Source organism: Chiloscyllium plagiosum, unplaced genomic scaffold (genome assembly GCF_037043375.1).
Source record: "Chiloscyllium plagiosum isolate Xiang-an unplaced genomic scaffold, Cpla_swu_hap1 HiC_scaffold_8, whole genome shotgun sequence".
NCBI lineage: Eukaryota > Metazoa > Chordata > Chondrichthyes > Orectolobiformes > Hemiscylliidae > Chiloscyllium > Chiloscyllium plagiosum.
This window is the reverse complement of record NW_028270146.1, coordinates 81,621,106-81,643,289: the sequence shown is the minus strand read 5'-3', so window position 1 is coordinate 81,643,289 and position 22,184 is coordinate 81,621,106. Positions and strand designations below refer to the sequence as shown.

The 22,184-nt window shown below is 38.7% G+C and overlaps 1 long non-coding RNA gene across 1 annotated transcript in view; it reads right to left on the bottom strand.

Moving 5' to 3' along the window:
- Positions 1–1,755: 1,755 nt before the first annotated feature.
- LOC122553757 (uncharacterized) overlaps positions 1,756–22,184 on the bottom strand; it is a 253,146-nt gene continuing 232,717 nt past the window's right edge. The window contains exons 4-5 of the long non-coding RNA XR_015757953.1: positions 20,863–21,061; positions 1,756–3,257 (exon numbers count right to left, since the gene is read on the bottom strand). This is a non-coding gene — a long non-coding RNA (uncharacterized LOC122553757). The remainder of the gene's footprint in view (positions 3,258–20,862; positions 21,062–22,184) is intronic.

Here is a 22,184-nt window from a genome sequence, read left to right as displayed (position 1 = left end):
ATGGTAAGGTCAAGCCAGGGAACTATAAACCGGTGAGCCTGACGTCGGTGATGGGCAAACTGTTGGAGGGAATCCTGAGGGACAGGATGTACATGCATTTGGAAAGGCAAGGACTGATCAGGGATAGTCAACATTGCTTTGTGCGTGGGAAATCATGTCTCAAGAACTCAAATGAATTTTTTGAAGAAGTAACAAAGAGGATTGATGAGGGCAGAGCAGTGGAATTGATCTATATGGACTTCAGTAAGGCATTCTACAAGGTTCCCCATGAATCTTTAGAAGACTATAAAGGCAGTAGAAGTATAATCAGGAGTATACTGGTTAGCAAGGTTAGATCTTATGGAATACAGGGAGAATTAGCCATTTGTATACAGAACTGGCTCAAAGGTAAAGACAGAGAGGGGTGGTGGAGGGTTGCTTTTCAGACTGGAGAGCTGTGACCAGTACAGTGCCACAAGGATTGGTGCTGGGTCCACTACTTTTCGTCATTTATATAAATGATTTGGATGTGAACATAGGAGTTATAGTTGTTAAGTTTACAGATGACACCAAAATTGGAGGTGTAGTGGACAGCGAAGAGAGTTACCGCAGATTACAACGGGATCTTGATCAGATGTGCCAGTGGGCTGAGGAGTGGCAGATGGAGTTTACTTTAGATAAATGTGAGGTGCTGCATTTTGGGAAAGCAAATCTTAGCAGGACTTATACACTTAATGGTGCTGCTGAACAAAGAGACCTTGGAGTGCAGGTGCATTAACTCCTTGAAAGTAGAGTCGCAGGTAGATAGGATAGTGAAGAAGACATATGGTATACGTTCCTTTATTAGTCAGAGTATTTAGTACAGGAGTTGGGAGGTCATATTGCAGCTGAAAATCATTCGTGTGGCCACTTTTGGAATATTGTATGCAATTCTGGTCTCTATTGATTATAGTGTGAAACTGAGAGGGTTCAGAAAAGATTTACAAGGATGTTGCCAGGGTTGGAGGATTTGAGCTATAGGGAGAGGCTGAATAGGCTGGGGATGTTTTCCCTGAGCATCGGAGGCTGAGGGGTGAACTTATAGGGGTTTATAAAATCATGAGGGGCATGGATAAGACAAATTGGCAAACTCTTTTCACTGGGGTGGGGGAGTCCAGAACTGGAGGGCGTAGGTTTAGGGTGAGAGGGGAAAGATATAAAAGAGACCTAAGGAGCAACCTTTTCACGCAGAGGGTGGTGCATACATGGACTGAGCTGCCAGAGAAAGTGGTGGACGCTGGTACAATTACAATTTTTAAAAGGCATCTGGATAGGTATATGAACAGGAAGGGTTTGGAAGGACACGGGCCAAGTGCTGGCAAATGGGACTAGATTATGTTGGGATATTGGTCGGCATGGACGAGTTGGACCGAAGGGTCTGTTTCTGTGTGTACATCTCTATGATTCTCTGACTGTGTAGCAGCTTCTTCTCTGTTGTTACCAAGCTTATGAATGGACGTCTCATGCATTAGACTTTATCCTTTTCTGTATCTTCTCTGTGGTGTAACACTGAATTCTACATTCTGTTCTCCTACCCTGATGTACTTGTGCAAGGTATGATTTGTCTGGTCAGCACACAAAACAGTAGTTTTTACTGTATCTCACATGTGACAATAATAAGTCAAATCAAGATTGAGAAGGCAGGACCTTCGTGGTTGCACAGATAACCTGAAAGTTTCTTATATGCTCTACACAAGGTAGCCTTTATTAAGTTATCTTGTAAGTACAGCTACACTTAAATACATTCCACATGTATTGAAAAAAAAAATAGATTATGTGTTTCTCTCCATCTTCGTCTCTTCCTTTAGAATCTTCTGTATAATTAACCACTTAATCAAATGTTAGCTCATCCCTCCCAAAATGTTATTCTTTGCTGATTGTGCTTTTGCAAAGAGTGCTAAAGAGACATTCCTCTACACTATATAAATGCAGCCCTTGTTTCAGGTTGTTAAATATCACTAATAGGTTAAAAGGTAACAGATAGACATCAAAAAGGCTATCGTATAATATGCTCCAATTGCCAATAGAATGGATGCACCTTTAGTCCTCAATATTCTGTCTTTTGTTCACATTCAACAAAGAATAAAAGTAATAACATTCTTTAATTTTCACAGTTTAATCAGCACTTCTATTAAATAAAAGCAGATGAAGTAATTTAGCATATCTCTGTATTTCAATACATAAAAAAACTTCACACTGTTTAAAATTTGTTGGAGTAAGATTGCATACATTACACCACAGATGAAAAAAACAAATAAAGCTATACTGAGTGCCAGTTTTGTTGTAAATTTAGAAGTATATTAAATCTATGACTACAACAGTTATCTTTGGCCTGGCATGGCATTCATACTGATTCACTAATGCATTCTGTGTTTTGTTAGACCCATTACACTATATTGTGTCATTAGATTGAAAGAAGTGTGAAAAGTTAAAAAAAATTCATGCATTTCATTTCCTTTCACTTATGTTTAATGAAAACAATTTTAAACTAAATATAAAATGTTTATAAATGAGATGTTTAGCTGGAATATACTTTATATTTTAAATGCTGACGATTTAACATTAAACAAGACTAATACACGTCAAAAGTTATATTACAGTGAAAATTAAGTGTGTAAAACTAATAAGCTGTTGTGTTTAACATATACTTCTGCTCATAAAGCAGCAATGGGATTCAATAAATCTGTCAGTTCAGCATGTTTAGTGATTAGGCAGAGTATGTTGTGTTGATATATTGAAAAATGAAGTTTAAAGTCTGAAGATTCCTAATAACATAAATAACATTAGACTCTAAAAATTGTGGACTGTTTAAAGAATCAGTAAGGTTTTGTTGCATTTACTTGAAGGTCAGTTAAGATTCTATATCAATGAACAGTGGTTTTAGTGCACATTTGTCGATCACAATTAAATCACAACTTTTTAGACACTAAATTACAAACCTACAACAGTTATTTGATATAAATGCATTACATAGTGAGTACATTAAAGAGACACATTAAAGAATTTATGGAAAGGAAGCCAAAGTCAAGAAAGAATACAGGCTCATATTTCAGCACAGCAATAAGTGTGAATAAATTTATAATGCAACTTTCGTTGTCTTAAATTTCTTCCAACTGCACTTTGAATGGGTACTTGTTTTCCCATTACTAGCCACTTTAATCCATTTATATTCTAGTTGTCTCATTTAAAGATCACTTTATAGTATTAGATGTTCAGCATCTAAGGTATTTGTTCCACTCCTGCATGATGAAATAACACAACAGTTTACATATTTCTGAACTTGATCTGAAAACTGATTTAAAAATCCATACAGGCAATCAAATTTCCCTGAAAATATATACACACAAGTCTGCTTTGAGGTGGCTAAAATGAAGTAAATTTAGTTTCAGAAGACAGGAAGAAAGCCAAGATAGGGGAGCAAAGATCCTGCAGTAAATGGGTCCTGCTAGTGACCAGGACCGAAAAACATCCCTCCCTTGAGAGATTTAGAGCTGAGCAAGTGAAGGAAAGCAATAGAAAAGTAGACTGTGCTTTTCTTCCTTGCAGACTACATTAAATATTCAGCTAAAGGGAGGGATCAATTTACATTTCTCTTCTTGTTTCTTGTGTCTCGACTGACAGGTCCTGTAAACATACAAAGACAAACATAGTCCATAGCTTGCATTGCCACAATAAATGGTAGCAGAAATGTTTCACTTAATATGTAGTGCCTATCTTAAGACCAGACAGTTTTATTTTAGACTTCAATTGATAAACTTAACACCCATTTGTCATAATTAGACCTCTATTTCACATAAAAATAAACTACACATAAAATCCGTGGACAACTTCATGGTTAATAGACAAACCATTCTCAACACCAAATAAAATAGGTCTAAAACTGCATTTTTTGAGTTTATAATTTATCAGTGTAACAAAATCACTAATTTGCTAAAGCATAGGACAACCAGAAGTTACTGTTTTTGGTGAAGAGCAGGAACCATTTTCAACATTTTTTTCAATCATATTTTGTGAGAGACCATGATAAATAAACTATGGCTGTTTTCACCAGATGTACAAGCATCCTCTTTTCATGAAGGATTGAATCTTTATACAATCATAGAATGTTTACACAGCAAAAAATATATTCATATAAATCTCTTCTGCCATTAAAATGGCATTGTCAGAAAGCATAAACTTGCTATTAGGTGCAACAAGTTTAGATTCTTCTCATTATAGCTAGTCTGATAATTGGAATAAATTCTCATTCATTGATACTGTTCCTATGGTGGAATAATACTTCATTGCTACAAAAATTTTATTTTGTACAAAAACTGTCCGGCATCTTCTATTTTATGCTCACTATAAACTTTATGACCAAAGTAACAGTTGTTTCAAGAATTAAAAATTTAATGCAAATTAATGCCGATGAAGACCCAGGGGGTCTCTTGGTTCCGCGATCAGTCAATAAACACACCTGTAAACAAGTCTTTGTCAGTCACACAAGCAATCATTTATTCTTTGATATGGCCGGGTCAGTAGACTTTGATCAGCCCAGAAGTATGAGTACTCCTAGACCACCAAAAGAATCTGACCCCCTTACAGAGTTTGCACAGGGTTCATATACATTGTTCATAGGCAGGCATGGAGCATGATTGTTTGGTAATAACCAATAAAATAGCACAAAGCCTTATGCATTCTGTTTTAGCCTATCATGATTTCTTGTAAACAACCTGTTCCTGGAATTGTATTTGTCCTGACTTGTGGTTAGGGTTAAACCATTACTTCTGTATTTTATCAAATCTACATCAGTCTGCAGTTTCTTGTTTCTGTTCAGTGCAATCTAATTTAGCAATGCAGAAGCCACTTTGTGCAGCTCCTTCAGCCATTTTGTACTACCTCCCAGACGTCCACATCCTCGCCACATCTCAAAGAAAGAAAAATTTGCATCTTTCTGCCCAGCATTTTTCATTATCTCAATGTTGGAAAGCATTTTGCAGTCAATGAAGTACATTGTTGAAGTGTAGTTACTTGTTTTAATGTGGAATAAAGACAACCAATTTATTAACAAGAAACACCCACAGACATCAGTGTCATAAATGACCTTATAACCTTATAAGGTGATGTTCCGTGGGACAGATACTTGTCAGGACACCTGGACTAACTTGCTTGTTTTTCTTCTTAATAGTGTTGTGGGACTTTTTATGCACATGTGAAAAAACAGAAGATTAGCATCTCTGACATTGTAACTCTTCCTCCATACTTGGAGGGTCAAGCTACAATTTTGCATTCGACTCTCTGGAGTGAGACTTGAATGTTCAAGCTTCTGCTTAGGTAGTGAGAGTGACAATGTGGCTGCAAAGTAAAGTTGGTGCCCAAATTATAAGACAGACATTTAGTAATTACACATTTTGCTGAAACATTTATGGCATCTGACCAAAGCATGCAATTTATTAAGACACAAATCAACTAGCAACTTATGTTAAGGAAGCGATACATACAAATTGTGAATTGCCATCAAGATGCTGGCTGATTTGTGTTGTTCTGCTGTTAGGTTTGGCAAAACAATATCTTACACATTATCCCAATGATCTTCAGAGCTGCTGTACCTGCATTCAATTTCTCAGTAAATACACCATAGGTTAGCATAGAGTGTAGGTATACTTTTAATCACATGCCTTTATTACCAACTACAATTCATTATTTTCCATCCATTAAGTAAACAATTTTGTACCTAGGTACCTTTGTACCTAAGATGGTTCCATGTGTGGTGACATTATACGCTTTTCACTGGATTCCTCTACTTCTGTACTTGAGTACACGTGATAATAAATCAAATCAATTTTAAGTTTAAGATCTCACCCGTCCAGGTTGTGAATTGGCTTAGATTTTAGATATGTAAAATTTTAAAATAATTCTTATTTTTGTTGAGTGTTTTCACTCTATTAAACTAAAGTTTCATTCCTTCTCTTTAATGCTGTTTCTCTCCCTGATTTGACACTGAATTCACTGGCACTAACTCATTCACCACACCTGAATTAGTCTATTCATTGTTTGTTTCTCAGCCCTTTAATGTAATTGATTTAAAGTTACATTATTTGGTTCTGTCATTCATCCATATCCCAGATGCTCAATTATCATTGAGGCACTTTTACAGTTTGCACTTCCAGAACTTTTATGGGCAAAAATTAATTAGAATATAAACCATGCACAATATGTCTAACAGGATATCTGGAAAATTGCCCTGTTCCAGGAAAATCTCAATGATGGAGGTCACAGGGTACAGGTCAACAAAAGTTACACATGATGTAAAATAGGCTTTTTAAAATATTATACATATATATCCCATTGACATTTGAGATTCAAATCCAATAACAAGAGTAAATGCAGGACTTCTTCAAAAATTTATTTCAATTTTAATTGAATTCCATCTACAAGGATTTAACTTCTGTACAGCAGTTTACAAATTAATTACTGCAATATTCTAAAATACACCTCTTTTGAATTTCAAATAAGGATATTTTAATTTACATGCTATAATTAATTGGCATTTGTACCAAAATAGAAATACGCAGCTCTTTTGTTTTGGTTATTCTAGATTTGGTTTTAGCTTGTTTGTAATTTCTGGTTCAGCTGCCTAAGGGTGAAGTCTAGCTTCATTTTCACATTGATAAAAAATACATTTTGGTAAGCATTTTTCAAGAATACTTTTGTATTCCAGAAGATTACATTTTGCAATTTTTTTTGTTTGATCATGGGTTGTAGGTGTTGCTAGCTAGGTCAACATTTATTGTCCATCTGTTATTGTCCAGGGCAATCAAAAGTCAACCACATTGCTGTGGATCTGAATTCACATATAAGCCAGGACAGGTAAGTTTGGCAGATTTCCTTCTCTGAAGATCATGAGTAAACCAGCTGGGTTCATTTGTTTTATTAGACTGGCTTTTAATTGTCTTTTTAAATATCAAGATCTGCCATGGTGGGAGCCAAGCCCATGAGCCAGGAACAAAAGCCTGGCACTGGATTACTAGCTTAATGACATTACCATTACACCATCACCTCCCTCTGGTACAATACATGTCAGTGCCATACTAGCTGTCTCACATCTGATTGAGTTTGCAAAAATGCAGAAAAAGTTCAAACATATTTTTATGACATTATTTCAAGCTCTATTTTTGAAGTTCAAATTCCACTTGTGCTGATCCATAGTTTCTTCCTTTGCTGATTTAAATGATAAAGTAAATCACAAGTTAAAAACAGTGATACTTCACTCCTGTGAAGGGACTGATTCACAAACCTTACTTGGCAGCCATACTGAGGCAGAAAGGTAGAATTAATTATTTTTTATACCGCAATATCAATGTTAACATCTTTACTAAAACACCAGAAAATAAACCTCAGAGGAACATGTTAAGGATTTGTACTCAATTATCTCTCAGGGCAATTTAGTTATTTTTGCTCTGTTGGCTATTCTTTAAAGCTGTTTTAGACAGACAGTAACTTAGCAGCAAGGAGAGCATGTCTTAATGTAAATGCATAGTATCCTCTTCTAATGAATCCATTGCAAAGCAACAATTTTCTTCATTTTTTACAATCTCTAGTATGAGTTCACTGGTCAGTTAAAAGAAGAGACTTATTTTGCAGTGAATGCTTTGTTAAAAGGCCATAAAGATTGACCTGTTTCTGAGTGAATAGCATAGGGATCTACTTGTCCTCAGCAGTTCAGCACATCATTTTCACTTGCAGCTAAAGTAAGTGTACCCACATAATACTGTATAAAACATCCTGGGCAGAGATTTCTCTGAGGGCTTCAGGACGCCATTATCAGGGTCATGTGAAGTCAGAAGGTCACACTGCATGGGTAATATTCACCCGCCTGTGATTTTTCCCTGATTTGGCTAATTAATAGCCAAAGTACACATGCAATTGGAAACCTGGTGGGCACCTGGTTAGCTTGGTAGGCAGGCCCGCCTAGTTCTGCCACTGGGAGGGACCACCTCCAGGCATTGAAACAGTTCTGATGTCTCGGAGAACCCGAAGGCTGAAAGCAAAATTCCATTCCACCTCTGACAATGACTGTTACTAGGCCTTTTATATGCTGAATTGTATGTCTCTGCTGCTCGCAGGTACATAGCCCTGCCATCCTACATGTTCCAGGAACAGGACAGTACCAGGAAACCTTAAGCCAGCCAGTGACATGCATTTATTCATACACCCACCTCCGTGGTTGACCACCCTCGCTAGAACTAAAACTCCTGAAAGTAGGAGTTTTAAAACTCTGAAAAGACAGAAGATAAATCAGATTTACCATCACTTGCTGAACCAAAACTTGTGGCGCTTTCTTTACATTATGTGAAGTCTGTAATTTGGCATTTCACAATGAAATATTAAATCTCAAAATTCCAATAACCACATAGATCAAATTTGACATTTCATCCACTGTGCTGCACTCTACTATTACAACATCTAACTGGCAAAACAAACATACTGATCAGTGGTATTTACCTGTTGTGTTCCTTTCTCCTTCACTTTCTTTTCTGAGGTGATCTCAACTTAATCTAACCTTTTTGTTTAATCAGGGACATCCCAATAAGTATCAAGACTTGGAAATCTGTCGTTCCTTCACTGTTGCTGGGTCAAAATCCTGGAATTTCCTCCTTAATGGCATTGTGGGTCATCCCACAGCAGGTAGGCTGTAGCTATTCAAGAAGGCAGTTCACCACCACCTTCTCACAGGCAACTAGGGACAGGCAAGAAATGCTGGCCAGCCAGAGACACTCACATCCCACAATATATAGACTTCAGTAAGGTTCAACAAGGTTCCTTATGGGAGACTGATTACCAAGGTTAGGTCTCACGGAATACAGGGAGAACTAGCCATTTGGATACAGAACTAGCTCAAAAGTAGAAGACAAAGGGTGATAGTGGAGGGTTGTTTTTCAAACTGGAAGCCTGTGACCAGTGGAGTGCCACAAGGATCGGTGCTGGGTCCTCTACTTTTTGTCATTTACATAAATGATTTGGATGCGAGCATAAGAGGTACAGTTAGTAAGTTTGCAGATGACACCAAAATTGGAGGTGTTGTGGACAGCGAAGAGGGTTACCTCAGATTACAACAGGATTTGGACCAGATGGGCCAATGGGCTGAGAGGTGGCAGATGGAGTTTAATTCAGATAAATGTAAGGTGCTGCATTTTGGGAAAGCAAATCTTAGCAGGACTTATACACTTAATGATTAGATTAGATTCCCTACATGTGGAAACAGGCCATTCGGCCCAACCAGTCCACACTAACCCACTCCCATTTCCTCTCGGACTAATGCACCTAACACTATGGGCAATTTAGCATGGCCAATTCATCTGACTTGCACATCTTTGGACTGTGGGAGGAAACTGGAGCACCCGGAGGAAACCCACGCAGACACGGGGAGAATGTGCAAACTCCACACAGTAAGGTCCTAGGGAGTGTTGCTGAACAAAGAGACCTTGGAGTGCAGGTTCATAGCTCCTTGAAAGTGGAGTTCCAGGTATATAGGATAGTGAAGAAGACGTTTGCTATGCATTCCTTTATTGGTCAGAGTATTGAGTACAGGAGTTGGGAGGTCATGTTGCGGCTGTACAGGACATTGGTTAGGCCACTGTTGGAATATTGTGTGCAATTCTGGTCTCCTTCCTATCGGAAAGATGTTGTGAAACTTGAAAGGGTTCAGAAAAACTTTATAAGCATTTTGCCAGGGTTGGAGGATTTGAGCTACAGGGAGAAGCTGAAGAGGCTGGGGCTGTTTTCCCTGCAGCGTCGGAGGCTGAGGGGTGACCTCATAGAGGTTTACAAAATTATGAAGGGCATGGATAGGGTAAATAGGCAAAGTCTTTTCCCTGGGTTGGAGAGTCCAGAATTAGAGGGCATAGGTTTAGGATGAGAGGGGAAAGATATAAAAGAGACCTACGGGGCAACGTTTTCACACAGAGGTGGTATGTGTATAGAATGAGCTGCCAGAGGATGTGGTGGAGGCTGGTACAATTGCAACATTTAAGAGGCATTTGGATGGGTATATGAATAGGAAGGGTTTGGAGGGATATGGGCCGGGTGCTGGCAGGTGGGACTAGATTTGGGTAGGGATATCTGGTCGGCATGGACGGGTTGGACCGAAGGGTCTGTTTCTGTGCTGTACATCTCTATGACCCTATAAATGAATCAAAAAAAAGTCTTGCTCAAGTTTCTGATGGAGACAAATATGATATATCACATTCCTAATAGTAGTAATTATGCCTAACTAGTTAATGATAATTGTACCTATTACTATTATCCAACTACTACAAATTGGGCAGAATCTTATCAGTCCTGAACTTTGTGGGCAATGGCAAGTCATTTGGGGAAATATGAGAAACATGAAAACATCAGTAAAATCAGGTGCTCAACAAAGAAGTCCCATTTTTCCAATCAAAGTCTTAGCAGCAAGATGAGAATCGCTCCAGTGAGCGGTGATCCACCCAGCATAGATAAAGCAGGTGGTAACAATTCCTCACATGAAATTCTAAGCAGGTACCTGGAATTCCAGCTCAAAGCTTGGTGCTGCAGTCCACTAGGTGCTGCCCCTCTGCAGACAAGGATAGATGTGCATCTCATGTATCAGAATAGGCTGCATGTCAGGACTCTTAGTTTGTTTCCTTAGCACACAGTCACTTTATACCCCACTTGGGTGCTCGCCTGTTTTTTTTTTGTGCATTGTCACCTGATAGGAAACTTAAAGCCTCTCTGTACTTTTGTCTTGCTTTGACTTCAGCAAAAATACAAAGCCAGGCAGTTACCATGGTCGCCAGCCATGTTTTTGTATGGTTCCATGCTACCCCCATTTCACACTTAATTTCACACAGTAATCTGAAAGGACTTCAATCAAATGGCCATGTCTCAGAGGATCAGCCCACAGTCAAACCTGAGGGGCAGGGAGGATCATGGTCAGTCCTCAGGGTTCTGTTCATGATGGTTGCCATAGCTAAGCTGTGGGCCCATGCTCAAGGGGTGATGTGAGATGAAGACCCGATTATAGGTCAATAAGAATGGAAATGGAGAGCTCAAAACTGACGGGGTCAACATGGAGTGCAGAGTCATCTCTGCAAAGCAGAAAGTAATTACCTGACTTTAGAATGACCATCCATGGGTCACAATTCACAAAGACAATCCAAAACCTCAAAGGCTGCATGACAGGAAGGAACTGATCTCCCCTCAAGTTGAACTGTAAGTATCTGAAACCATGTACCTATGAAAAGCTGCAAGGGGTGATGCAAGGCATGGGTGGAGTAGACAAGATTTCAATAATCCTACTGCACTTACAACCGTATAGGACTTGCATGACACGACTTTACTGCATTGATCAGAATAAGGTCCACTATAACAACATTACAAGCATTTGATGGCCCTCCTTTTTCAAGTCCTCCATGTCCCACTGTATTGAGGACATTGCCAAACTGCCATTTTTGTGTGATGTGAATACAGACTGCTCCCATTACTAAGGACCTGTTCTGCTTCTAATATTCCCCACATGGTGTCATTAGAACTATGACCAATGAATCCAACCACTGCAGGGGTCATCATCCCTTTGGCTGTGGTGCAATCACTAACTGAGGCTGAGTATAGATGCAATGTGGACAATCCTTCAACCAGGGCTATGATGGAGCAGATGATAGGCCTACTGAGGACGAGGCTCCGATGCTTGGTTCAGTCGTTGGGGATTGGGGTGGGGACCGGGGGAGTCTTGCATTTCATTCCACACAGAGTTCTCATAGTCCTTTCATGCTGTGTTCTGGACAAATGGAACAAGCAAAGTAAAGCTGGGAGAGAGGCAAAAGTTTTCCATGGAGGAAATGGGGACATTGAGTAGGATGACCATTACCTTCAGCATGATTGAACAGTGTGCTATCTGACACTACAAACCAGATAGGACCTAACTGACACCCTGCTCCAACAGATCTGATTTGGATAAAGTCATCATTCGTTGACTGTAAAATTGTTGTTGTTCAAAAGACAAGAAGCCTCTGTCTGTTTCCAGAAAGAAATGCAGCTTTTCTGTTTACTTTCACTTTTTCTATTGTCTAATAAAATTTAATGTTCTCAACTGACTGAATCCTTTCCATCATGTGATGTTCCTGTATTGAACCACAGCAAAATGTCACACTATGCTGAATGTTAGGGACAGAATAGCAGTCCCTTCGATAGGGTTCGAACATGGTATGGTATTACATACAGGCTGCCTGTGTAGTGTGATTCTTATAGCTGCAATTCCAATGACAGGTGATGATGTAAAGTAGCAATACACTTACAAATCTGAGTTTCTTATTTCCAAACAAGTGCCACTCGCACCATGTATATGCACTCAGAATCTTTTGTTTCTCATGTCCCTCAGGCTATGTGCACTGTGAATGTTTATTCCTGGTTGGCTGTATTTAATCTGGTGCACAGTTGAGTATTAAATATGGTGTCTGCATCGGGAATCCCAGAAAGTCTTGGTAGCAGAGCGTATTGCCTCGCTGATAACCATGCAAGAGGGATGTGGCACATACACAATAAAGGGAACAGTAGAGACCTTGGTCACTATGATAAGTTGCTAGAGCTCACAGAATAAAACCTTCCATGAAACTCTCAAAATTGACTCAGCCAATATCTGGTGAGTTTCAACCCTTGTTATGTAAGGAAAACGAAGTTTCTTCGACAAAGTCTGTAAGGTTCTATCCTCTACCACTAATAAATTAACAAGCCCTTAGTGTCATAATGGAAAGGAGGATTGGCGGCTGTGAAGTACACCAGCCCCAAGTTCCAATGGTTGGTAACCAGAAATCATGACCTGCCAGCAGGACTGGGATCTGACAATGCAACATGATGACCAGTGGCATGGATTTGTATTCCATTTGAGCTGGAAGACAAAACCTTTTGAAACAAGTGAATTTTTCACTTTAAAACCATTGCTGCTTTAAGGAGATACAGCCAGTCAGCAGCTGAAATTTGAAAATTGACTATTGGTGGGAGCAAAAGGGTGAAAACAGCACACCTGAAGAGAATTTTCATCTCAGAACAGGCAAGAGAATCAGGGAATACAGTGTGAAATCCAACCACACTGAGAGTCGGACCTTAGAGAAGGAGCAATTGAAGGCTCCAAAGCTTGAGATATCTGATGGAAAGTGGGAAGACTTATATAGTGACACGAAACCAAGGCAAGGAAGGAAAGTGAGACAAAGCGAGAGAAAGAATTCTCATCTCTCAAAATGAGCAACACTGTCAACACAAAGTGGGATCCAGGAAGGGCACGACTGAAAAGCAGCGAGTTAGAGCAAGAAGAAAATAATTCATACCAGGGCTGTAACATTCAAAAGGTTACAGATTTTGCTTAAGGTCCGAAGGGGCAAGATTTGTAAGATTTGAAGAAAGGGTCTTAGAGATGAAGAAAGATATTTGAACAATTACTTTTAAAAGATCAGGACATTCAGGATTTAAATTGTGATTTTAGCAAGGAGATTGATTAAAGCTGCAGACAAAGACTTTACTTTAAAAGCAATACAAGGGAAAGTACTTTGTGGTTGAGAACATGAAAGGCAGGAAACCCTACCTGGCAAGAAGCAGGAAAAGCTGCATTCGCACTGTAAAAGGTTGGAAAACTTCGCCCCTCCCCCACCACCCTGCTCTCACACCCTACCCACAAAATCACCACCAGAAGGAACCACCATTCCTATTTTTAAAAAGGCATGAAAAACCCAAAAAAGCAGCATAAAAATGCAGTATTGGTATTTAGCTGAATTTGAACGTTGAAATCATAGAATCCCTACATTGGAAGCAGGCCATTTGGCCTCGTGAGTCTGCACTGACCCCTCTGAAGAGCATCCCACCTAGACTCACCCCCTCTACTCTGCATTTCCCATGGCTAATCCATCTAGTCTGCACATCCCTTGATACTATGGGCAATTTAGCATGGCCAATCCACTTAGCCTGCACATATTTGGACTGTGGGAGGAAACCGGAGCACCCGGAGGAAACCAACACAGACACGGGGAGGATGTGCAAACTCCATTCAGATGGTCACCAAAGCTGGAATCAAACCCAGGTCCCTGGCGCTGTGAGGCAGCAATGCTAACCATTGAATTACTATGCCGCCCCGAAACAATGCCATGCAATTTTGCCCATTAATTAACTTTAAAAGCTTCACTGGAAGAATTTCATATAGTCTTTCCAGTTAACAGAAGTTTAGAAGTTTTAAAAAGCTTTAAGGCATCAGAATTTTACAACACCATTGATTTAGTATTAGAAGAAAAGCTTAAAGGCATCAGATTAAAGAAAATTGTGATGCTACAGATGTGAAATAGCTTTCCAGTACAAGCATACATAGAGTCATAGAGATGTACAGCATGGAAACAGACCCTTCGATCCAACCCGTCCATGCCGACTTGATATCCCAACCTAATATAGTCCCACCTGCCAGCTCCCGGTCCATATCCCTCCAAACCCTTCCTATTCATATACCCATTCAAATGCCTCTTAAATGTTGCAATTGTACCAGCCTCCACCACATCCTCTGGCAGCTCATTCCATACACTACCACCCTCTGTGTGAAAAAGTTGCTCCGTAGGTCTCTTTTATATCTTTCCCCTCTCACCCTAAACCTATGCCCTCTAGTTCTGGACTCCCCGACCCCAGGGAAAAGACTTTGCCTATTTATCCTATCCATGCCCCTCATAATTTTGTAAACCTCTATAAGGTCACCCCTCAGCCTCCGACACTGCAGGGAAAACAGCCCCAGCCTCTTCAGCCTCTCCCTGTAGCTCAAATCCTCCAACCCTGGCAACATCCTTGTAAATCTTTTCTGAACCCTTTCAAGTTTCACAACATACATAAACAGATAAAGAAGAAATGAAAGGAGAAATAATACTCCTTAGTGGGTTTAATGCAAAAAAAATCAGCTAAACAGAACTGGAAATCTTGGAAAAGACCATTCTTAAGGTACAGAGCTACTTCAAAATTAAAAACTAATTTTGATGCTGAACAAATGAATACATCATTGTATTCACCAGCTGCTTTGGCAAATGGCAATTTGAATCACCAAAATGTAAAAGAAAGCAGTGATACTTTTGAGAGAGTTTGAAAAGCCTTTGATAGTTATTTTGAGAACAAAATAAATTATGGGATGAGGAAGATTAAAAAGAAGAGTTCAACTTCAAATGAATGATCGACCATTCAAAAAGTGGAAAACTAATACTATAGAGATTTGAAATCAGAATTCATAAGAGACAGAATTGTTGTTGAAACAATTGAGGAGTCTTTGTCAGATTTATTATAGTCAAAGGAAGACTTGATAGTGCAGAATGCTACGTAAATTGTGCTGGAAGCAGAAGCAAAAAAGACTCTGAAACAGATCTTCAGAGGAACACCCTACTCAGGAAATCAGCATAACTTATTCATAGAGGTACAGACACTCTAAAGAGGCACATAACTAGCTAAGGCAGAAGTAAACCACACAGCATATAAGAAAGGTCTGTTTCAGCACCATAGGACAAGAAAGCTTCACAGGCTTAGTTATGATAAAACATTCCTATTTCTATAACATTGTAGATCACTTCCAGAAGCTGTGCAGTTGTATTTGGACACAGCTTCAGAAAAAGAAAAAAAACAATGCTGACTCTTACAAGAATGTTAATGTGGTTGGTCCACCTCTGTTAGAGCATTAGTCAACATATCTCCATTAGAAAAGATGCCAAAAGCATTTCTAGAATAAGTTATTGTTTTGAACACAATTAGTGATTTGACTGACTGTGGTTTCACAAATGGCAAGGGGCATTTTGTTCATTTTTAGATTGATATGGAAGAAATGTCACTATCCTGTTGGATCAGATGCCACAGCTGAACAAAGTGAGGTTACAGCCCACAAAAGTTAAACTATGTGGCACAGGTGAAATGACTACGAAGATCAAAAGCCTGCTGCAAGTAAAATTGCAACTCAAACTTTGCATGAGAATACAATATGTGTATGTGGTTCACAATCAACACTCCTCTCTTTTGATTTGGAGATGCCAGTGTTGGACTGGGGTGTACAAAGTCAAAAATCACACAACACCAGGTTATAGTCCAACAGGTTTAAATGGAAGCACTAGCTTTCAGAGCACTGTTCCTTCATCAACCACCTGACTCCTCTTTTTTGTACTCCTCTCTTTTGAGCCTGCACCTTTACCTTTGTCTTGACCTTAATATCATCATGGCAGCCGAAAGAGTTCAATTAGTTTTGAGACAACACTGTTTCGGGGAAAGCAGTTGATGACTTATCTGTAAAGCTGTACCTAATGGAAAATTTATTGGACTTCCTCATTCCATGGGAATCCATTGAGATTACGGTGTCGAGAATTCTTTAATAAAGATATAAAAGAGACCTACATGGCAACTTTTTCAGGCAGAGGGTGGTACGTGTATGGAATGAGCTGCCAGAGGAAATGGTGGACGCTGGTACAATTGTAACATTTAAGAGGCATTTGAATGGGTATATGAATAGGTAGGGTTTGGAGGGATATGGACCGGGTGCTGGCAGGTGGGACTAGATTGGGTTGGGATATCTGGTCGGCATGGACGGGTTGGACCAAAGGGTCTGTTTCCGTGCTGTATATCTCTATGACTCTATGACTTTAACAGGAAGGAAATCACAGTTTAACAGAATGGGGAGAAATGTTTCTATTCCTCAGTGAAGAACGCTTTAATTTGTTGGACTCTTCTGCTTTAAAAGACAATAGCAAAGACAAAAATAGTGACAAGTGATGAGAAATCCTTCAGTAACATGTCTGAGGATTTGAAAATGTCTAGTCACCCGGAAGGCACCCTAATCAACAAGTTGATGTAAAGATCTGATACATTATCTGCTGATATATCTGCAGATCAAGAGGAACGATTTGCTTGAACACCATGGACTGGAGCTACATATAACTCCAAGGAAGTCAGAACAATGTTCATGTATTTAGGAGATGTACAGAAACAAGTAACGTCCTAGTCTGAAAATACAGAATAATACAAAAAAGACAATACCTGCTCAAATCAAAAATAATTCCCTGATCTAGGAATCCAAGATACAGCAAGGAAGAAAGTACTTGTTTCAACAGAACTGTCACCATCCATGATGGGCATTCATGAGATTAAAAGCTCCCCAAATGAAGGGATGGAATTTCCACCTTAGTTACCAAACTGAAGGAAACTCAAAGTCAAAAGTCCTCTGTATTAAGTTCATGGATCAACTGTTACATTCAACACGGTCCTCCACAAAAGACACCCGATGGATAAAATATCCTCTGGCCTCTGAGAAATGATCTCCAAGCAATCAGAATCACTACCAACCTTTGAATTCAGAAGGATATACATTCTAGAAAAAGTTCACAACCTCCAGATTACCTATTTCTGAGACTTTGACGGAGACGGGTAGTGTTAAATGTAAAAGTTATTATATGTACTTGAATGTATCATGTGTTTCCGCACTGTCGGGATTCTATGATTCTGTGAATGTACTCAAGTGCATGATGTTAACTAAGAGGAAAATAACTTGGGGGAGATGTTGATGAAGAAATTGGGGACAGAGTTAATGTTGAGCTGTAGTGAGCTCCACCCATTCTGATGCTGTCACACAGGCTTTAAATGGAGAAGTCATTATCCCTGCATAAGGCCCTAATGGAGACTGACATAGCAGATCTGGCTCATGACAGTTGTCATTCTGCCTAACCAGTTAATGCGAATTGTACCTATCACTAACATTCAATAAATTAGACCTCGTTATGTGAGACAAATGGCTCTTCTTGTTATACTCTACAGTGGTCTGTCTTCTACCCCTGCCAATAGATCGATCCTTAGACTCAATGTATAAAGGAAGATGTTCTGTTGTAAGCTCCTGCTGACCTTTTGATTTTTTGTTACAGTGCCCTACCAGGAAATGCCTTCCTGTTTATTGCTTACTTTAAACCAATAGAATGGAGCGTTGGTGGCAATGAACTATTCCAGTCACAAGTCACCAGGAGTACATAATCAGAATGCACAACTTGCTGACAGTACTGGTATTCCGAATACAATTTAAGGAATTATAAAACATGGGCCCTGAATAGCAAGAGGCGTTATGGTTGGAACGAAACAAAAGGAGCAATGTACAAAAGACGAGAGTCGGAGAAACAGACAGTTCTGGGATAGACAAGTGAATAGGGTCGTAGCACTGAAAGAGGGTTAATCAAGCCAGGGAGGGCTCAAAATGAAAAAAGCATTAAATAAAAGGAAATGTTGGAGTGTTGGAAAGTGATGAGTGATGGGCAAACAGCAAGCAGGATTTTGTCCATGATTAGATACAGCGAGCAGACATTTAGATGACCTGATGGGGGATAAAGAATAGGGGCTTGTCAGGAGAGTGCTGAAGCAATTGACTCTGCAGGTGACAAAGGCCTATGGGATTCAAAGACAGGTGGGGTGGAGCGAAATGATATAACAGAGATGGAATAGATTATCTTTGTGATGGACAGGATGTGGGGTCAGCAACTCCATATAATTCAAACTCAAATAAGGTACAGAAGTTGAAATAGAGTGATGGTATCAGCAGAAGACAAGTCATTTACTGATGTTCACTGATCTTGTTTAGCTCATTATTCACATCAGCCTTTTTGTTACAATTGCAAAATGTCGGAAAATATTATGAGATTAAAAAACAGCTCACAGGGGAAAAAATTACTAGCTGTGCATATTCATTATCCAAAATACAAATTAGGCATGTTAAAAAAGGAGAAAAAAATTAGTTGGATTAGTCATGTATCATAGTGCATGCTTCCTAAATGGATAACGTGAGGTTGGTTTAGGATCAAAATATCATGTTAAAGGAATAAAAAAGGGATAGAAAAAGAAAAAAAAAGGCATTTTTGCGACAAAGCTAAATTAATTAAATGGAATGGAGAAAAAATTTTTAGTTGCCAAAACTGGATGTATATAATTAGGAGAAAAGTGTTGATGAATTCTAATACAATTTGGTTCTTGTAACTGTTATTGTTGTTAAAGCCACTAGATGGGGCACTTGTTAATGTCGTGGCAATATAGCAGAAGTTCATCAAATTGAACCTAAGAATGATAAAATAAGGGGAATTTGTTTTGCTCTATCACATAGGCCCACCAAGTCATTCTGCCACGTGCAGCTTTTCATTTGGATTCTAGTCTCTTTCAGTCCAATATACGTCCATCAAGGTATTTTAAAGTCTGTATTACAGCACCTACTGGACATTGCTTCCTTGATGCTATCAGATGAACTATAATCAGTGAAGGTGCAAGGTGCTTTTCACTAGCTATCTTTCTCAAATTTTCCTCAACAGCTGTCATCTGCTTAAGTGCAAATTACCCACACTAGCTCTTCCCTCAGCTATAAGAATCACATTAACACACTTGACAATCACTGATCCTGTCCTCTATACTGCAACAACAGTAAAACCATTAGAATAAGGTCATTGAAAGAAGTTTTGGAAAAGAAAAATTAAGGCGTATTTACATATCAGTTACAAATCTGTTCAAAATAATTTGCCAACTGCCATGGTCTGGTTAAAAATAAAGGTAAGAAACCTTGCATTATAAAATTGTAATTTGAAAATATTAACTTTACAGTACATATTTGATGCATGAGGTATAATAATAAAAGCATAAATTGTATACATTGTTTTATAATTTCTTCCATGATAAAAAAGATAATTTGCTTGAATTTAAAAAGTTATAACAACATGTGTCAAATCTTTTTTAGCCCCAATGTTCCAATCTGTTGTCTATATTTAACAAACAGCAATACATTCTTTGACACTCTACAAATATTCTTATTTTTGAACTGCAGTTTCTTTAAAAAAATCTTGACAGATTGACTGTTGCTGACTGGAATAACTGACCACTTTGAAATGTACACACAGTTAGTTATTTGCCATTTTGGGTGCTTGCTGACATTTGTTTTACCAGATTCTTCACGTTTCATGTCTGTCCACAGCATGTTGTTTTAGCCCAGTAACTGTGAGTCAGTGGTCTGCCAAAATACATTGGAAACATATCTGCAGTGTTCTTCACTGACACTTAGAATGGAGGAGTGCGATGCACTGACATCTTTGAGATTATATCCTCTTTGGCTAGTAGTTGTTGATGGATAGAATAAGTCTACATTCTAGGAGTGTTGATTTGTGAAAGGAAATGTTTCATATACAAGCAGAGCAAAATATTTTGGTGGAAAGTAATTATCAGAAAGACAGATACTAGTAAATTAGTTAACATTTCAGCATGATGCTTGGGTTACCTCTGCCTGTTCTTGTTCAGGCCAATCCTTGTGTAGTGAAATCAGCAATCCGACTTGCTTATGTCACAACATTTGCCAAACTGTGGGAACTGGGGAGGACAACCAAAAAAAATGTTCCTGCTGAACAAGACAACCATTCTGACTCCACATGACTGAACACTCCATCTGCCTTACTAACCATGAGTTTAAGCAGTCAAAATGTTTCATCTCATCACTGAACTCTAATTTCTCATATTTTTCTTTGTAAGGGAGGGCTATCGAGAATTAATTAAATATTTAAATATTATTCACTCTCAGTAATACTTTGATAAGTTACAAATTCTGTTAATGTATACAGATTTTAGATTTTGCTATTAAAATGATTGCACTAATTTTAGATATATTGTGTTTCATGAAAATGCCATTTATGCTCACTATCCTCCCACCCTGAGGTTAATCTTTTGTATGATGGTAGAGCCCCTCCATTTTTGCACAACAAAGAATCCAACCCCTCCCAATTTCTAATATTTTTCAATGTGTGAATTGAAGAGAACTGAGAGACAGATGGGTCTAGATGATCAGGTTACCTGTTATAGCAGCACATCTGCCAGGGCAGTCAATCACAATGATGTCTCTGACAGGTCGATGGAGCCTGAGCCGAGAAGGGTAATGCAAAGGAAAGAGAGGTTGAAGTCGCTTTTTCCTCCTGCTTGTCTCTTGGGTTTGACTAGTCTGAAAGCTGTGCTTGAGTTTGTGTGGTAAAAATTATGTTGGTCTGCGGGGAAACTGGATTACAAATAAAAAAATAATGAACTCTTTAGTAGAAAAAGTGGTTAAAAGTTTAACTTAAAATTATTTATATTGCACAAATTGTATATGACAGAAATATGTTAAGAAACACATACTTTTCACCATATGATTTAGAAACGAAATGGATGACAGATCAATTTTTACCAAGAGGAAGCCATATGCATTTTTCCCTTTCTAAACATTGCATTTTCATAAATTTCAGACAAAATACAAAGGAGTTATATTTTGACAATAAATTTAAATAATGTTTTGTATGCCTTGTCTGCAAATACTTTGGGCTGGTCTGTAGGACACTGAAAAAAGTATATATTTAATTACGTGTACTACTATCATCTACAACTGAAAATTATTTGGCACTGACCAGTTGCAGCACATACCTAGACAAATGCACCTCAAGTATACTTTGTTTTATTTTGAATTGTTCCTTTAAAATAATCTTTCATTTAGATTTCAACTTTAAGTATGTTAAGGATTGAAACTTATGATACAGTTTTTTTAACTGGAAGTTGTAATTTCTATTTGAAGATGGACAAAGAAGCATTTACTATTCAGAATGTTTACAAACATTTTGATCGAACAAACCTGAAAGTAGTTACGATCTATTCAAAGTTGACAAAGTTGAAGTCATTTCTTGATGCTATTTCATAATGGTTATACTGGAATAATACCTCTTTGTGACCTTAGTACTGACCCTGTTGGCAAGCATTTAATCTGCATAGAACTGAGAGGCACATCTCTGAATCCAGGCTGTCTACTTGCAGTAGGGAAATTCCTCACCATCACTAGGGTCTCCAACCCTCTCTTCACATGGGCCCTACTGCCAGGTAACACTTGTTCCTGTCTGGAGGCTGACCTAACTTATCTTTGTCAGTAGGCTGACAGCTAGTAATAAACTGGGTCCCATTGAGGCAGCAAAGTGAGAACTCCAAGAGTAGACAATCATTGGCCCTGAAGTCTCCTTGTCAACTCAGTGGCCATCTAAAGAAACATAAGAAGACGAATAAGTTATTCAGGCCCTCGAGCCTGTTCCTCTACGAAAAGAGCTCATGACTGTTACGTATCTTCATTCCACTTTACTGAGCTTCACTCAATAAACCTT